Raw genomic sequence first — 20,319 nt, 5'->3', positions numbered from 1 at the left:
GGCCACTGCTGGAACATTCAATTAGCCTGCCCACTCAGGTGAGGCTGGTCATTAGAGTTCACTTTGGGGGGCAGCTATGAGGTATAGCATTAATAGAGGCTCTTCCTGTGATTCCAGGATTAGACCAATCCTGCCAGCCCCACTGGTTGAGCAGCAGTGCCTGTCTCCTCTGAAGCTGAAGGCTGCCAATTCTCTGCTTGGCTGACTGCTTTCAAGAGCTAGCCCAGAGCCTGCATTGACATGTGTGCGGCCAAATCATAACTATCGACCAAACACCAGCTGCCATGTCCTGCGGAATAGCTATTTGTGTGTATTGTGATTCCTACAGACGATCTTTTAGAGTCCATTCTTCATTCTTGCCTAAAAGACTGAAAAGTGAAACATGTATGGACTCTCGGCGGATCCAAACATAACGGATGTAGTGCCAAGAAACCTGCCCTAAAGCTTCAGAGCTTGGCTCAGTCCCTATCAGCCTACTCTGTTCTATTGCTTCGGGTGCACTGGCTGTAGATAAGCACGAGTGATTGTCTCAGCAAGTGCCTTGAAGAGCCTAGTGCCATGTTTTACCATAAAATGCTTACTGGGCCTCCACTGGAAGTAGGACCCACGGGCTGATAATGAAATGGTAAACCGTTGCTTTGCAGCCCATAAGCTTTGCAGCACCGTACACCAACACCTGATTTAAAAAAAAGTTTCAGTAACCTGGATAGAAGTGCAAGGGTCTGTTACCTAAAGAATAGCTTTAGCAAAAGTCTCTGAAATTATGCTACTTTGTGACCGGAGTGTTTTCCACATAATTATTATTTTGACACACTTGCCACATTATCTACCTTCGTAAGCATTAATTTGCTGCATAATTGTTAACAAAAAATGTTTCTAGCTCATAGGTGCAAACGTTTTAAAAAAAAGTGCCACATGTAACGCTGTTCATTGACAGACTATTTCTAAAGGGTAACTGTCACCTTTTAGTTGCTGATTACTGTATTCCGGTACTAAACTGGCACTGATGAGGTGAACTTTGTTGGCAAGCTAGTATCAAAGTATGTTAAAATATAAAAATAATTAAATAGCATGGTGAATTTGCATTTTCTTGCCATTTAATTTGGTATTTTTTTTAGAATATTCACCCCAATTGGGAAATAGCCTTAACAGGTGGCTCAACCCACGATGTGCCTTTACAACGCAGTCCGAACCACGAATGCGTCTTTACAACACATTTCCTTACCACGAAAGTCATTACAACGACTTGTCTCATGGAAAGCATTGTTGTACTGATGTTGAACTTTAAGTTCAACACTTTCCTTACTGTGGCGCAGACTGGAGCTGGAATAGTAAATTATGATATTCCAGAGTCCAGCGCTTTTCCCAAGGCAAGTCGTTGTAATTACTTGTGTGGTAAAGGAATGTGTTGTGCAGGCTCATTTGTGGTCTAGACTGTGTTCTTAAGGCAGGTGTGGTAAATGCCTGAGTTTCTCCGACACACAACCACCCCAATAATCCCATAATTCCTATGGCCGTGGCTGTAAAACTGTAATACAGCCCTACCAGGTGCAATGGAGTATGGTATACATAATCTATTGCTACCACTCTTTTTCAGAGATTTATTGTTGCAGAAATGTTTCCCTCTGGAAACAAGGCCATCAGAGCTGGATTCAGTGCTCCAGATGAGCCCTAGTCTATATACTGTTAGCACAAAATATTTTCCTGCCGTCAAATTTTTACACATGCACCATAAAATGCCTGCTTTTCTCTACATTGCTTTATCACAGTGTTTGGAAACTTTAAGAGCAGTGGGTGTGACAAAGCCAAAACCCTTTTCATGTGCGATGGTCAGAGTAGGACTTGCCGACTGACTGCAGTCAGGCAGTGACCAAGGTCTGACAGTTCAGCGTGTGGGCCAGATTTCATGATCTGGTTTGACAGCCTAGCTGTTGCCAGACAATTATGTGAGCAACACGAGAAGGGCTTTGGATCCACCCACACGTTGGGAGCTAGGAGTACACGTTTTCATTAGGAAGAAGTTGTGTAGTTCCACAAGAGTGCTTGCCCTCCACACAGCTATTATCACTTTGTATATTTATCCAGCTGCCTGAGCTCGAGCTTACATTGGGATGATATTAAAGTGTCTTAGAAACTATATAATGAATACTGTTCTACAGTTATTTGCTTCCACACAAATACGTATCTATTCCCATGCTATTTACTTGCTTCCCATTGCCATGCATCTTTTTATTAAAGCCAGACCTGTCATTGCCAATGCTTGTTTGGTTATTTAGGAGCCTGTTGGCAGGCTGTTTTGCCCTTTGGAATTTCCACAAAAATTACCAGCAACAAGCACAAAGACTTGCAGTCACCCATTTCTTTGCAAAACACATACACAGCTTGTCTTTACAAGGAGCTACATTTTTGTAGGTATCTGATTCGGAAATGGGGCTACTTTTATTTTGGTGTCTTAGCCTAGTTTCGGTCCCAGTCCAACTCTGGCAGTGGTATCCGGTAGCCTCTCCACATCTTATGGACATTTAAGGTTTTGTTTTTCTTTTGTTTTGTTTTGTGGACAACGCTGCTTTATGTTCCATGGATGTCTTCAAGTTACCCTTCAATCATTTTTAACCACCTAACATCTATCTCACTGGTGCGATGAGGTGGAGTTACAGCTGGCAACATTGGAAATGAAAATCCAGGTTGGAGTCCTGCTGTCAGATCAACATCCTGTAATTTGGGCATATCACTTAATCTCCCTGACCCTAAAAAAATACATTCTACTCATGTAAAACACTCCTGTGCCCTTGGTCCGAGATCGCACCTTATCAGACTGCAAAAATAAAATACTAAATAAATATGCATTTCAGTACGGTGGTGGATTTTAGTGTGGTGTGCAAATTAACACGTCTTCTCTTTTAGCCTTGGTGTATTGCCGCATTTGAAAACAAGGAGTATGGGTACTGATGCAATTTTCATATCATTGGTTAGAAATCTCCCTCTAAACTAAAATTCAATTCAGGAGCACCCTGAATCACCTGTCACTTACATGATGTGCTTATAAACTCGCCACCGGCTGCTTTTTACAAATACACCTCCAACCTCACAAAACACATGCTTTTCTTTTGAACTTTTCATTCAAAATTCACCATTATGGGGCACCTCTTCGCCGCTCTGCTACCTGTTGTCTAAAACACCTCTGCTTGTTAGTGAAAAGTTTGAGGCTATCTTCAGGCAGATTTCAGGTTGCACTGAGCTAAATATCAAAATTTCCACAATCAAAAACCTAGGGCTGGAAGTAAAGTGTAATATTGTGTACCATGAATTATGCAAAATGACAGCAAAATTATGCGAGGATGCAAAATGCATGTTGCACACAATTACTCGAATTGTTCTTATGGGTAAAAATTCAACTAAGAATGTAATTTAATATTGATTTCTAGTTGTTTGCATTCAAAGCGCCGCTCTGTTCTCATTAGTAGTTTTGCGCTCAACAATTACCTGTACCGTTTGCTCGGGCAGAAAAATCTACCTCAAATGTTTGTTGACTAAAGAAACTGTCACTTGCGTTCAAAACATTGCTAGTAGTTTCGCGTTGAAGTGAAAAATCCACTTGAAATGCTGCTCGTGTTGCAAAATTCTAGGAAAAGGAGTGCAAAGAGCTGAAGCAGGTGCTTAGTGCTAGAGGATTTGCAGTAAACATCCTTCCGAGGTGCTTTGTATTATGTTGACTCTAATGGGCCTGACATTTTTTACTACCTTGTATATTCGCAACGGTTTCCTAAATAATAACCTGCCCTTTACAAAGCTGTATGTGTGTTCCACTTTAATGGAAATAAAGAGCCATTTCTTCATCGAAGGTACTGGTATTCTGTACAAGCTATCCTTAATGCCTCAGGGGTGCCCTCCATGAGAGGCCAAGTTTAGCTCTTCGCCAGTAAGGAGAAACACTACCCGGCTGTAATTAGGCCTGAAGAGGTGTAGGGGGAAACTAAGAGAGACCGAAAAAAGAGAGAAAGGTAAAGACTGTCAGAAGGAAGTAAGAAATAAAGAGAAGCACAGAAAGGAAGAGCAAAGACGAAACACAAACCCTGGAATGCAAAACAAAGAAAGATGGATAGGGAAATAGCAACTGAGAAAACTAAACAAAGAGAAGAGAACAGACATGCGAGAAGTGGAGACAGGATACGGAAAGGCAGAGAGTGAAACAAGAAAGCGTGAATGAGTGAAAGAAAGAAAGAGAGGACGTAGACACAGAGAAAGGAGAAAATCCTGAAGGCAGCAGTGGATAAACAGTGAAGAGAGAAAGAGATAAAAAAATAATAATCTGGAAACAGCAAAATAGATTGTGAGGCAAAGGAGAATGAGCATAACAAGTTGGAAAAAAGAAAGTGAGACAAATGGAATACAGCAAATGAGTGGACCTAAACGTAAGGATAAAACAACAGAAATAGAGAAGAAATCATATAGGTACATGGAGATCCAGGGCAAGGACAAAAGTGTGGGAAGGCAGAAAAGACATTAAAGAAAAATGAAAGAAAGAGAGAAACATATGATAGGATTGAAGTTCATAAAAATGGAAAGTATTGGGTGGTAGAAAAGAAAGTATCTTCGAGTGGAGTGGCTAAAAGATAAGAGTGACAATGGGCTAGAGGGATAAAAAATGCAGAGAGAAAAGATGGAGAAAGTCATGAGGGTAAAAAAAGAAAGAAGGCAGCAAAGGGCAAGTAGCTTATCAATATCCCTGTACAATTGCTGATGAACGCCTCTGATTTTAACATCATAAACGTTCAATGAAAATACCATTTATAGAAACTGTTCAGGTATCGAGGAAAAAAGGAAGGAAAATAACAAACGCTAGAGGAAAGGAATCTGACTCTTCAAAGCAGAGCTGAAACAGCTCTACAACCAGTGCCTAATTTGTGTCAATGTTTGCCTGTGCTCGGCACTGCACCTATGACCAGATTTACTAGGACTCATGCAGTACTTCATCGCTTAGCATTGTGTGAAAATGTGTTGCACTACGTTACGTTGCTTTTGTGAGTCATGGATGCTTCGTGTTTACTTTAAGGTGAACCATGATACAAGGGCAAGAGAATTTTCATGCAGCCTAACACAAGATTGAAGTTTCAGCACACTGCAACTTAATGCAACTCTATCCTGCGTTATGTAAAGCTGTACTACGTGGAACAAGGCAGCTTTACATGCCACAAGTCAGATTTGCGTCACACAGGAGTCCAAGAACGGTGCAAAACAACAAATATTATTGGAGTAATAAGCAATCGTTTGTTCAACCACGCCACTATTTTGGAGGCATAGAGGGTGCTTCATCAACCCAGCAAGGAACAAACCCTGAGGATAGAGCTGCCATGCATTCCAATAAGAAGTGCAAAGTTAATTTTTCAGAAGAGGAAAGACACAATTTGATCACAGAGGTAACTAAAAGTGAGAACATTGTGTTTGTGACCTCAAAAGTACCATTAGCCAAGAAGGATGCTTTGCTTTATGGCAATAGTAGACCAAATAAACTGGGTAGCGCCAATCAGACAGACTGTAGTTGAATGTGGCATGATCACTAATTCGGGACAAAATAGAAACTGGCCAGGTTCCTGAAGGCTGCAATGAGGATTGGAAGAGGACCACGAGTCCAAGAGGAGCTGAATCCACTGGAGGAGCAAGTGGCATCACTCATGACAACAGAGTTGGTTGCTGAAGTTGCGGGCCAGGACCCTGCTTATCTTGAGAATCAAAAAAATGTACAGGGTGAGCTAAACCAATATGCATCTAATATTTATTAACATACAGGTAATTTAAGAAGTAAACACATATTAAAATGACCCTAACATGTAAGCATACAAAGGACAACAGTGTAAGTTCAATCAACAGCCACATGTAATCACATAGGACAGGTACTGCAGAAGCTGCAGGAACTAGCTATTGTATCACCATCATGATTCAAGATGTGTGCATGTGTAGAAGTATTGTGCAACACACTCAAAGATCAAAGTATCCACAAAATTTGTATTATCATGTCTTCATGAAATAGTTGATGTACACGTATGCATATGTCAACCATCTACACACATTAGTGTAATAGGACAGATGAGTATTTGCCTTTATAAAAAATCTACGTAACACCAGGTCACATATGAAGCACACAATTCTGTCTTCACTCAAAAATAGGACATAGGTAGTACACTGTCATTTCATGAAGATCATAACGCTAATTTGGTGTGGTACATAGCTTGACATTGTATGTTTTATAATGTATCACATTTACTCATATAAGCTAAATATACATAATCTCAGCTAGCTCTTGTGGACTGTGTGCTGTATAGGCCTAGGGTAGGCACACAGCTGCCACCCATACACCAAAGTGCAAGGGTGCCTGCATCATTGTTGGCTTGTTTGTGTGTGTGCAGAAATGTGTCATCCAATTACAACTGCCTCATGTGATATAAATACACAGAAGCGATTTTAGCAGTATTTAACATATGTGTCTGCCGATCCACACTAATGACAGAAAAACTGTAACACCCTCCACAATGATGCAATTATGACTGTACAAAAAAACAACCATACAGATTGGAAGGACAATGATTATAATGGTATGACTTTTTAACAGTGTTTGGACAAAATATTGAGTTGTAAATATGGGGAGAAAGAAATACAGGAAATAAAATACTTTGACCCAGAATTCTTGTGATGTAAGAATATTCTTATCAAGAATCCATTTTTTAAAGTAAATAGTATCATTTTTAAGAGTATTCTTGTTTTTAATATCGTTTTCAGTAATATAGTGATACTTAATATTGTTTTAAAGTGTGTACATTGTCTAATGCTTATATATTTTGTAAATTGTAGAAGCAGGTTGCTGGGTTTGTAGGGGTAGTTAATTAAGTAATATTGATTACCAATTGTGCAAATTGTGCTATGACTATTTATTTTAGTTTTATTTTAAATGTTGGCTGCTAGGTTTGTAGGGTAGGACGGTAAGTAATAATTTAATAACAATTTATTATTGCTAATTATTTATTCTATTGATTATTAATTATGTGCTTTGTTTAATTGAGATATACATATATTTATTGGTAATTAATACTGTTTATATTAAGAGTTTGATATGTTTTCTAAATTAACAGTGCTGTTCAAATATGTATTGTATTTGAAGTGAAAGACTTTCCCTACTGTTGCTTCGACTGGAGTGAGAATAATAAATTTGATCCCTCCAGAGTCCAATGTGTTCACCACTGTTGCACAGACTGAAGTGGGATAGTAAATCTTACCTCTGCGAAGTCCAACATTTTCCCTATTATTGCGCTGTTTGGAGGAGGAATAGTAAATGCAACCCCTCCGAAGTCCAACACTTTCCCTACCTTTTTGTGGAGACTGTTGTAGGAATACTAAACATAACCCCTACAAAGTGCAACATTTTCCTTACTGTTGCTTAGACTGGAGTGGGAACAATAACTTTAACCCCTCTGAACTTTAGCACTTTCCCTCCTGTTGCGCTGACTGGAGTAGAAATAGTAGATCTAGCTTCCCCAAAGTCTAACACTTTCCCTACTGTTGTCCTGTTTGGAGTGGGAACCCCTCCGAAGTTCACCACTTTCCCTACTGTTGTACTGTTTGGAGTGTGAAAAGTTAATTTAACCTCTCTGAAGTCCAACACTTTCCTCAAGCTTTTGAGAGAACTGGTGTAGGAATAGTAAATGTAACCCCTTCAAAGTTTTACACTTTCTCTACTGTTGCTTAGACTGAAGTGGAAATAACTACTTTAACCCCTCTGAAGTCTAGCACTTTCTCTACTTTTGCGCAGAATGATGTAGGTATAGTGAATGTAACCCCTCCAAAGTCCTACGTTTTCACTACTGTTCCATTGAGTGGAGTAGGAATAGTATAGTAAATGCCTCAAAAGTCTAACACTTTCTCCAAAGTCCCACGTTTTCACTACTGTTCCATTGAGTGGAGTAGGAATAGTATAGTTAATGCCTCAAAAGTCTAACACTTTCTCTATTGGTGCATTGGTGGGAGTGGGATTAGTTAATCTAATCTCTCGAAGGTCCAACACTTTGCCAACTGTTGTGCTGTTTGTAGTGGGAATAGTGAATTTAATCCCTCCAAACAAAGTCCTACACGTTCCCTACTGTTGCATAAACTGGAGTGGGAATAGTATATCTAATGTTCCCAGACTCCCATACTTTTGTTACGATTGGTTCCATATATTTTTTCTTATTTTTCGTTCACTTTTCAGTGTTACTTTTTCATATTTTTTATTTATTTCACGTTTTTATTACATCTTTTGTAATTGTGTTTCTATGGGTTATACTTTTTTTAATGTTATTTATTTGGTAATTTATTTACTATTTTGTGATTGAATCGTTGATATTGTTGCATTTTAATTAAAGATCTATTAATAGATAGATAGATAGATAAATAGATAGATAGATAGATAGATAGATAGATAGATAGATAGACAGATAGACAGATAGATAGATAGATAGATAGATAGATAGATAGATAGATAGATAGATAGATAGATAGATTGGTAGATAGATAGACAGAAAGATAGATAGATAGATATGTATATTTAAAGTCATTGAAAAAAGCAAAGTTTAAAGTAACGTTATAATTAGATGACTATGTCAGTGACAACATTAACATTTTGAACACAAAAAAACCACAGAAATTCACCAGTTATAGGTAGCAGAACTTTCAGTAATGCAGACCCCGGAGGATGGGGTCTCCTGGGCCAATAATAGCACTATGTGGCTTCTCTCCTCTTTATTTTAATTAATGGCCATGGTGATGGTGTCCCCAGTGCCTATTAAGACTCAGGGAGGGGGTGCCACATGGCTCCTCTTAAAGCCCTGGGGGATGGGGTCCTCAGGGCCTAATGAGGCTCAGGTGGGGGGGCACGTGGTCCCCCACACTTTAAAATGAATATACCCCTGGGGAATGGAGTCCTCAGGGCCATATTAGGCTCAGGGAGGGGGTGCATGCAACCCCCCCTCTCTTTTAAAAGAATAGCCCCTGGGGGATAAGTTCCTCAGAGCCAAGCCCTTCGGCCAACCTGCTGCTGCTCACAGCCAAAGGCTGTGTGCAGTGTGTGGCTGGCTGCCTTTTGGGGAGTTTGGCACCAGGCCTTGCAGCAGGCCAGGCCTTTTAACCAACTTCCTCACACATGTACGACCTTCGGCCATGCACAGTATATTGCTGGCTGCATGCAGGGAGTTGACTGCAAGGCCTGGCTGCAAGCGGGCCCTGTGCCCAACCTCCAACCATTCATGACCAAAGGCTCTGCTGGGTTGGCTTTTTTATGGGGGTTGGCCACTGGACCTGGCCGCAGGCTGAAGTCTGTGTGCAGTGTGGGGTTGGCTGCATACAGTGGTTGTTGGCTGCAGGGTTTAGCTGAGGGATGGTTTTATGTATGATAATTAAATAATACTCTAAAAACCATAGAAATGACATCACTGATACAATCACTAAAACGTTTACAGTGAAATTATTGATCAGAAAACTGTGCATGACGAGGGTTCAATGTTTTGGTAAACAATATTTTTGACTTGAAATTTGTGCCAAACGATATTGTTTACTTCAGTGATCCCATTTTCACAGATGAATATGGAGGAGTCCTGTCATCTCTATCTACATCTAAACTAATTACTTGATGGTCATTAACTATTCATTGTAATTTATAATTATTCTCTATGTTGTATAAAATGTCCTATGTGATCATATCTCAGTACACATTTGAAACATTAAAGTTATTTGTTGTGCGCAGTGTAGGAACTATGGGGGTCATTACAAGCTTGGTGGGCGGCTACCGCCGCCCGCCAAGCGGTAACCGCCGTGCGGCCGCCAATGCGGCCGCACTCCCGCGGACCCCATTACAACATCCCCGCTGGGCCGGCGGGCGCAAACCTAGTTTACGCCCGCCGGCCCAGTGGGGATGCGGCCGCAACATAGGAGCCGGCTCCTAATGGAGCCGGCGGTGTTGTGGCTGTGCGACGGGTGCAGTAGCACCCGTTGCGCTTTTCACTGTCTGCTATGCAGACAGTGAAAAGCTGCATGGGGCCCCCAGGGGCCCCAGGACTCCCCTTACCGCCAGCCTCTTCCTGGTGGTGCAAACCGCCAGAAACAGGCCGGCGGTAGGGGAGTCATAATCCCCAGGGCAGCGCTGCTTGCAGCGCTACCCTGGCGGATTATCACCGCCGGGGCTAAAACCGGCGGGAAACCGCCGGCCCCGGCGGTGCAACCACGGCGCTACCGCCGCGGTCATAATACGGGTCTCTGTACCACCAGCCTGTTGGCGGTACGGATGCCACGACCGCCAGGGTCGTAATGACCCCCTATATGTTTTACAAAATAATCGTATATTGTATTGGTCATCACTCACCATGATGGTTTACTGTGTTGTAAAGAATGACAAAGGTGTGACATTTTGTACACTTAGAAAGGGTGTGTGTGTGGCATGTAAGGGCCATGGGTTATTGCTCAATATTGAGGTTAAATCTTTAACCTTGCTATATAAGGGCTACCCAATTCCATACAAAAGTGAAAGCACATTATTAAATAAATGTTAAACTAATGTCATGGTAGCTTCACATGTGGTGAACATGGCTTAGGGTTTGGAGATTGAATCACTAGCTGGAGAGAATATACAGGTGTGTGTAATGATGCCAAGAGGCAAGGTGCGCAACTGTGATGTGATTTTTTTGTTGATACATTGGTTTATGTAATTTGTCAACTGAAAAGGTTAACATGCCTGCAAAGAGAACTACGTAGTGATGTATAAGCAGTATATATATATTTATATATATGTAAGTTGGTAAGATGTTGCACTTATATAAGTAAAAAGGTTACAGGGACGTTATAGTTAGGTTCACATTTTACACGTGCATAACCAAAGATATTCACCTGTTATAGTTATAGTTATTTCAGGTAACTATACCTCACATCCTAAGGTAACTATAACTCACACCCTCACCATGTACTGCTAATTACCCCACAAATTGCAGCACTCATAACATCTTTGATAACACCATTGATGATGTCATTGGAACATGTGCAGTAAAATTATTGATCAGATAACTGTGCATTGCGAGGGTGCAAGTTATAGTTACCGTAGGGCAAGAGTTATAGTTACATGAAATACCTCCAACTATAACAAGTGAATTTCTATAATTTTGTACGTGTAAAATGTGAGCCTAACTATAATGTTCCCATAACCTTAGTTTTTTTCAGTGACTTTCTAAGTTTTTTTTTTTTAATGTAAAGTAATTTTCATTAGTGTAAGTCAAATAAACCACCACCGCAAACAATCTTTGGCCATACGTGGCTGTGGATGGCCACAGGCCCTGCAGCCAACCCCTAAAACTAGCCAATCCCTGTACCAGCCCAAACCTGTACTGCACATGGCCGCACAGCCAGGCCCTGTGGCCAACCCTTACAATCACCCAACCCATGCTGCGCATGATCGTAAACCTGGCCTGGTGGCCAACTCTCCTGCATGCACCCAAACCCCAGCTGCACACCGCCATCGGCCGTGAGCAGCATAGGCTTGAATGCAGTGAGTGGGGACTTTTCCACTGTTTTCTGCATCCACAGATCCACCTGTGGATTCGCGGATCCAGCCATGGATCCGCGGATCTGTGGATAGGGCAAACAAAAATAATTGAGCAATTTTTTGCCAATGAGGGTCCCTAAAGGACCTCTCTATGTGTCCTAGAGGGTCAAGATACCTTTATCCTGACCCCTTATGTGCTTTTTCACTGTTCATTTGCCACCCCCTAGCTGATGTGACAAAAGAAAATGGGAGCCACAACTTTTCTGTCAGGTTGCAGTCAGCCAATCAGGACCTTGTTTCTGCCCCAGATCCTCAAATCTGGATCCGCAAATCCAAATCTGAATCAGAGGGCCTAAATATCTACTTTTTTCAAAACTCTAATATCTCAGAAACTACTGAATGAATTTACACCAAATCACAATAAGCGCGCTTTTTGAACCGAGATCTAGCTTTCTGCCAAATTTGATGTAATTCTGTTCAGCGGTTTGGGCTGTAGTCGTGTTCAAAATTCTGAAAAATCCCATTGATGAAGAATGGAGAAAAAGTGTCTTGAGACCCCCTTTTTTGGGGGTCCCGCTTGACAGATCACCCTGTAACTTTCTAGAAAGCAGCTGAACTGACGAAAGTTTAAGTTTTGAAACTTTTGTGAAGATTTATCAAGCGGTATCTGAGTTATTGGCAAAACAAAAAATTCTACGTCTATGGCAAAAAAAAGTCCTAACTATAACTACCTAGTGGCGACCACCACTATATTATATATACATATATATATATTTAAAAAAAAAGGTTACATGGATGTTATAGTTAGGTTCTGAATTTACTCACCCAAACCTAAGATATTCAGCAGTTAGAGTTGGAGTCATTTCAAGTAACTATAACTGGCAACCTAAGGTAACTACAGCTCGCACTCTCGCCATGCACTGCTAATTACCCCACAAATTGCAGCACTCATAACATCTTTGATAACACCATTGATGATGTCATTGGAACATGTCCAGTAAAATTATTGATCAGATAACTGTGCATGGCGAGGGTGCAAGTTATAGTTACCGTAGGGCAAGAGTTATAGTTACATGAAATACCTCCAACTATAACAAGTGAATTTCTATAGTTTTGTACATGTAAAATGTGAGCCTCACTATAATGTTCCCATAACCTTTGTTTTTTTCAGTGACTTTCTAAGTTTTTTTTTTTAATGTAAAGTAATTTTCATTAGTATAAGTCAAATAAACCACCACGCAAACAATCTTCGGCCATACGTGGCTGTGGATGGCCACAGGGCCTGGCCTGGGACCAGGCCTGGGACCAGGCCCTGCAGCCAACCCCTAAAACTAGCCAATCCCTGTACCAGCCCAAACCTGTACTGCTCATAGCCACACAGCCAGGTCCTGTGGCCAACCCTTACAATCACCCAACCCATGCTGCGCATGATCGTAAACCTGGCCTGGTGGCCAACTCTCCTGCATGCACCCAAACCCCAGCTGCACACCGCAATCGGCCGTGAGCAGCATAGGCTTGGATGCAGTGAGTGGGGACTTTTCCATTTTTTTTTGCATCCACAGATCCACCTGTGGATTTGAGGATCCAGCCATGGATCCGCGGATCTGTGGATAGGGCAAACAAAAATAGTTGAGCAATTTTTTGCCCATGAGGGTCCCTAAGGGACCTCTCTATGTGTCCTAGGGGGTCAAGATACCTTTATCCTGACCCCTTATGTGCTTTTTCACTGTTCATTAGCCACCCCCTAGCTGATGTGACAAAAGAAAATGGGAGCCACAACTTTTCTGTCAGGTTGCAGCCAGCCAATCAGGACCTTGTTTCTGCCCCGGATCCTCAAATCTGCATCCGCAAATCCAAATCTGAATCAGAGGGCCTAAATATCTACTTTTTTCAAAACTCTAATATCTCAGAAACAACTGAATGAATTTACACCAAATCACAATAAGCACGCTTTTTGAACCGAGATCTAGCTTTCTGCCAAATTTGATGTAATTCTGTTCAGCGGTTTGGGCTGTAGTCGTGTTCAAAATTCTGAAAAATCCCATTGATGAAGAATGGAGAAAAAGTGTCTAGAGAACCCCTTTCTTGGGGGTCCCGCTTGACAGATCACCCTGTAACTTTCTGGAAAGCAGCTGAACTGACCAAAGTATAAGTTTTGAAAATTTTGTGAAGATTTATCAAGCGGTATCTGAGTTATTGGCAAAACAAAAAATGCTACGTCTATGGCAAAAAAAAGTCCTAACTATAACTACCTAGTGGCGACCACCACTATATTATATATACATATATATATTTAAAAAACAAAGGTTACACAGATGTTATAGTTAGGTTCTGAATTTACTCGCCCAAACCTAAGATATTCAGCAGTTATAGTTGGAATCATTTCAAGTAACTATTACTGGCAACCTAAGGTAACTACAGCTCGCACTCTCGCCATGCACTACTAATTACCCCAGATAATACAGCACTCATGACAACCTTTATAACATCAATAAAAATATCAATGAAACAATAGGAGTCAAATAATTGAAGTAAAAACTGTGCATGGGGCGGGTGTGAGTTATTGTTACTAGGATCAGATGTAGTAATCTGGTTCGTGGGCAGAGTTGGGAAATTCAGTGACTCTGCACTATGTGGAGTAGTGCAGAGTTCATGAATTCCACATTCTCGTATAGAGCAGAGTTAATTCGCGCACACGAGATTGGATTTTGGCGCTCACTCGCAAGCGTCACCACTCCCACCATTTGTCTTTGTTCTCCATGCCGTGTGGCGAGGGGTCATTTTTTGTAGGCTGTGTTCATAGGCTTGCATGTATTCTTTTTTCTCCATGCCTCCTTTTTCGCAGTTGTTTTTTGACCATGCGGCTGGTGGTCATTTTCCGCAGCCAGCCAGTGTGTCTTTGCCATAGGTTTGCATGTGTGCTATTTGTTCTCCTTGCACCTTGTTGTTGTTCTAGGACCTTATGGCTAGCAGCCAGTTTATGCATGCAGCGTGTGTTTCTTTCCCATAGGCTTGCATGTATTCTTTCTTTGTTCCCCCATGCCTCCTTTTTGTTGTTGTTTCACCATGTGTCTGGCACCCATTTTATGCATGCAGCCAGTGTCCCTTTGCCATAAGCTTGCTTGTGTTGTTTGTTTGCCATGCCTCCTTGCCCCTTTTTGTTTTTTGACCATGTGGCTGGAAGCCATTTTGTGCATCTAGCCAGTGTTTCTTTGCAATAAGCTTTCATACAAACATTGTTGATTATTGATCATTTGGTTATATTAACCTTCTATTTAAAATTGTAATTTTTATTTTCTATTTTTTTTTTAAACATCTATTTTATTGTTTTCATCACAGGTACACAGCAATGAATGCAGCTGATGAAGCATCAGGATATCAACTGTTCTGTAATAACATAGTAAGGTAGTAACCAACTAGGTCTAGATCCGAATAGCAGGATTTACATTCATCAATAAACAACTGTATCGAGAATTATTGGTATTACTGCAATCTTTAACTTTTTAAAGGAGTCCACTACCCTCCTCTCCAACATCCGTGTGCTGGTGGATTGTGTTGTAGTATCATGTGATATAACGTGTATTCCAGGTATATTGTTTTTTGTGGAGCGTGCGAGTTTTTGACTTGTCATCTATCGTGTCCGTTATTATGATTACATGACCCTATGATATTTTTGGGTGTTCCGGTATTCCTATCTCAATTTTGTCATTCAGCTCTTACTTTAAATTCATCCAGCTACGGCTTCCCGATGCACCCTCGCTGGGTGTATTTTGTGTGGTTACCTCGTTGTGTACATGGAACGGTGACCGGGCATCCCCCCTCTACTGGCCTCCCATGCCATTATCGTGCTATGAGGAGAGAGAGCAAATGATGCAGGAGGTGAGTGCAGGCAGCGCAATCAAGATACCCCCTCCCCAATATGTGTGCTCCGTGCTATCAGATTCATGGCGGGCGCTCATCGTTCTTGACCTCTAGTCTAGTGACAAATGTTTCCCAAGCGTCACTTCCTGTATGGGTCTGGCCTCGGTCTCGCAGCCTGCGTAAAACTTGATTCTCCGTACGCGCCCTTGGGGCTTTCCAGTTCATTGCAATCAGTCTTTTGTACATTATGAGTGCTAGGTCTGCAAACCTATGAATGTATATGTGTTGTTTGTTCCTAATTCTAACACCCAGTAAACAAGATCTAGGTTCTAACAGGAGCAAATGATCCGTTATTTCTGAGATATCAGCTACTACTTCCCGCCACAATTCTTCTAGGGGACCACACTCCCATACTATATGATAGAAGGGAGCCGACGGGAAGCCACAGCGGGGGCATAGAGGACCAGACGCGGGGAACATGCGCCTCAGACGGGACGGTGATAGGTATGTCTGATGTATATAATTGAATTGGGTGTAACGAAACCTGGGGTTCCGCGACACCTGTCGGGTGTGACCAAGGGCCTGCGACCAATCCTCAGGGGATAACGGGTTCAGGAGAATAGCGTTCCACCTACCTCTTGCGTTTTCCAAGCCATTTTCGGGAGATCTGTTTAAGACTAAGTAGAGATTTGTTATGAATTTAGTCTGGCTGTCATACACCAACATGTGGTGTAGTGCAGGGGAAATGGCTGGTTGCTGGTCGCCAGACATCCACGCCCTCCTAATTAGATGGCATATAGAGTAATAAGCTATGAATTGACCTGGCCCTACCGACACAAGATCTTTTACAGCCTCAAATGACATCAAAACGCCGTCTTCAAAGCAGTCTCCTACTGTTAATATTCCTGCCTCTGCCCAAACGGCAACGGAGTACGCTCTGGTCGTGTTGACACTTCCCGGAAGCTGTCTCAAGGGGATGAGGGGAGAGTATGGGGACCTCGTGCGTTTTTTTTGTCTATACCGTTTCCAGCATTCATGTGCAGCTATCATTAAGGGATTACCAGTGGCACCCTTCACCAAGTTATTTGACAGCCATGTGAGCAGCGGCACACCATGTAGCTGCGTGTTAACCCACACAGATTCTGCCAATTCAGGCCTGTGTATCCAGTTCAGTACCCATTGCAGTTGTGCTGAAGCAAAATAAAGTTCAAAGTTGGGGGCGCCTAGCCCTCCCTCGCTTAATGGCCGGTGTAGGGTGGTAAGTGCAACTCGAGTCCTGCCCTTTCCCCATATGAGTCCCAGTAGTAGTTTATTCAGTTCGCAAAAAAAGCTTTTGGGTACTGCGACCGGTAGTGCAGCGAAATAGTAAAGAAGACGGGGAAGTAGTAACATGTTCGCCACCGCTAGTCTGCCCAACGGTGACAAGGGGAGCGAGCACCAAAAACGCAAAGATCCTTTCATGGAGTTCAGCGTTCGACCTAGATTGCCATCCTTCAGGTCATCGGGTTTATGATAAATATGGACTCCCAGGTATTTAAATGTGTCAAAACACCACCTCAGACGCCCTGCTGGATCATCCTCCCTCGCGCCCAGGGGCCAAACAGTCAAGTGAAACAAGCAAGATTTGTCCCAATTGACCACCAACCCCAATATACTCCCATAATCATCTAACAGGGGTATCACCGAAGACATCGTCTCGCTCCCCCTTTCCAAATATATCAATGCGTCATCCGCATATAGCGAAATAATATAGTACATTCCAGATCTGCACACCCCCCACTTCCTCTCCGCTGCACGTAACCTAGTCGCCAATGGCTCCATCGCAATGGCGAACAGCAAGGGAGACAGTGGGCATCCCTGCCTGGTTCCTCTGCTGATGGGGAAGCTATCAGATATGATACCTCCCGTTTTCACCCTAGCCCTGGGTTCAGCATATAATGTCTGTACCCAGCGTATGAAGCCGGGGCCAAACCCCATATCATGCATGGTGGCAAACAGAAAGTCCCAGCCTAGCGTGTCAAATGCCTTCTCGATGTCTAATGACATCGCCACATTATCGTACGCCTCAGACGGAGTGTGCCCAATGACGCTAAGCAATTTACGAATATTTAGGAATGTATTGTATTTTGAAATAAAGCCATTTTGATCTTCATGAATTACAGTGTGTATTATGGGGGCAAGTCTGTTTGCCAATACTGAAGGGCCTCCACCTGCAGGCGCCAAGTAGGGACCACAGGGCGTCTCCTGCCCCACCGCATTGTCATCATTAGCGGGGAATGATCAGAGAGTGTTTTGGCTAAGTAGCCAGAATCTATGATTAGAGAGCAGATGTCTGGAGTCCCCCATAGAATATCTATCCTGGTGTGTACCTTATGGCGTGTGGAGTAGAATGAGTATTCCCTATGTGTTGGGTGGCCAATACGCCAAATGTCGTGCAGTCTCATGTCGCCTGCCCAGGCCAGCAGTGGACTAGTGCCGCGCCTGCATGTCATCCCCCCTTGGGTCGGTGTCGATCGATCCAGCGATATATCTGGGGTGCTGGTAAAATCTCTGCCCCACACGGCAGGCGCTTTAGGGTTCATCAGCAGTGCTGGGGACAATGTGCATAGAAATTCGGTCTACGCGCTGTTAGGAGCGTAAATCCCTATTATTGTGAGTTGTTTGCCGTTCAACTTTCCCTCTGTCACCACATAGCTGCCCCCCTGGTCTATCCTATGGGTATGTTGGACGTATGGCACCCCTTGTGCCATCCACATCAATACCCTCCTCGCATAGGCCGAAAATGATGTGCCTAAAATCTGTCCTCCCCAGCGTCCCCTTAGCCCCTGTAAATCAGCTTCCAATAGGTGTGTCTCCTGTTGGATAGCAATGTGTATTCTTTGATGTATGAGGTAAGTGTAAATTCAGTGCCTCTTGCCCTGTGCAGCCATGCCTCGCACATTCCACGTAATTATGTTATACTCATGCATAATGCGGAATGCACACTGAACCATGTCCTATTGTAAAATGTTTGTGTGTGTGTTGTGTCCCGGGTTCCAGCTCTATTACAAGTTGCACTAATCCATTTCTGAGAATTACTGTGAACTAACAGCTTTAAGGGCATACTTTGCAGTTTAGGTAGACCTAATAAACATAAACAAAACCACTCCCACCCCTCACCCACCCCTGCAAACCCCCAATAACTGTGGCATAATTGCACTTTTCTAACTGCTATCCATAGTAGCAAAAAACACAGCACACTTTTAACATCAAGAAACTGTATCTATGTGAATACCATCTGGGGAGCCGTGGTAGCAATTGGAGGTGGCCCTTATAAGGGGCCCCAACATTTAAGCAAAAAGTAAACATTTCAGTGCTCCCAGGGTACATAGCCTCATTATCTCCCAGGGCACAAGGCAATGTGCTATGGGTGTAAGGGAAAAAGATGTCCGGCTGGTACTTGTATGTAAAAGCAATGTAATTCCAATCTTACTTAACCCTGTAACCTTGAGGTTTCACTGCAGGGCCGTGGAATAAAAGAAAGAATGAAGCAGCCCCCCCGCCCCACCCATGGCAATCAAAGTACATCTGCAGATCGGGGTGTGAACGCCGAGCCCCTCAGCGCCTCCAAAACAGTTGAGTCGGAGCTACCAGAGTCCGAGTCCGTATGTTCATTTAGATTAGCTGTAGCACTCCGAAAGAGTTTTGTGTGTGCAGAGACGTCTCCTTCAGCACTTTTGCTCTCTCGGCCGTAGCTTGTGTTTCCATGGGTTGTGCCTTTGAGCGCTTCCTGGATCTCCTCCGTGCCGGCGATGTGAGCCATGCATCACCATCTCCTGTCTCTTCTTGGGTCTGTGCTATGCTCTTGGCGTGCATCCATGTCCAGGTGTCTGCCGGGGTGGTGAAAACGTGGGTTCGATCATCCGAGATCACTCTAAGTTAAGCAGGAAACATCAGGGCATGCTTAATATTATGCTCCCGGAGGTGCTGTTTGATTTTCATATAAGAGTGGCGTTGCCGCTGTACTTCCTGGGTAAAGTCCGGATAGGCAGTGATGGAAGTCCCCTCATATTGAATTGGTCCTTTACTGCGAAAGTGTTGAAGTATCACATCTTGATCTCTATAATTAAGGAATCGGGCTATCATCGGTGTAGGCGGCAGTCCTGGAGCCGGTTGTCTCCCCATAACTCTGTGTGCCCTTTCCACTGAGAAGAACTTTGATGGGACACCATGCAGCACCTCCTTGATCAGCCACTGCTCCAAGAATAACTCAGAATTTTGCCCTTCCGATCTTTCAGGAAATCCCAGGAAGCGGACATTGTTACGGCGCGATCTGCCCTCAGCTTCCTCAGCACGTCTCCAGAGGGCCTTCACCTCAGAGTCCAAGTGTTGAATTTGTTTCTGGATCTCTGAGACCATCGGGCCATCCCGCCCAGTGTGACCTCTACTGTCCCGACTCTCTCTGCCAGATTACGATGATCCACCCTTAGCAAATTGAGGTCTTGAGATACTGTGTCAATTCTATTTTCAAGTGAAGATTTAGGTGGTCATTACAACCCTGGCGGTCAGTGTTAATGCGGCGGTAAGACCGCCAACAGGCCGGCGGTAAAAATTTTTGAATTACGACCGTGGCGGAAACCGCCAACAAAGACAGCCACTTTAACACACCGACCGCCACGGCGGTACAGACAAACAGCTTGGTGGTCACCGCCAACAGACAGGCGGAAGACAATGTACCGCCCACAGTATCACAACCTACCAATCCGCCACCTTTTCCGGGGAGGATTCACCGCGGATAAAAACATGGCGGAAACAGGAATTTCGAAGGGAAAACGCTCACCTCTACACACTCCACGAGGAAAGACGACACCATGGACCTGGAACTCCAAATCCTACCCGCGATACTCTTCCTGCTCCTGTACCAGGAG

This window comes from Pleurodeles waltl, chromosome 7 (assembly GCF_031143425.1).
Source record: "Pleurodeles waltl isolate 20211129_DDA chromosome 7, aPleWal1.hap1.20221129, whole genome shotgun sequence".
NCBI lineage: Eukaryota > Metazoa > Chordata > Amphibia > Caudata > Salamandridae > Pleurodeles > Pleurodeles waltl.
This window is presented reverse-complemented; position numbering follows the sequence as displayed.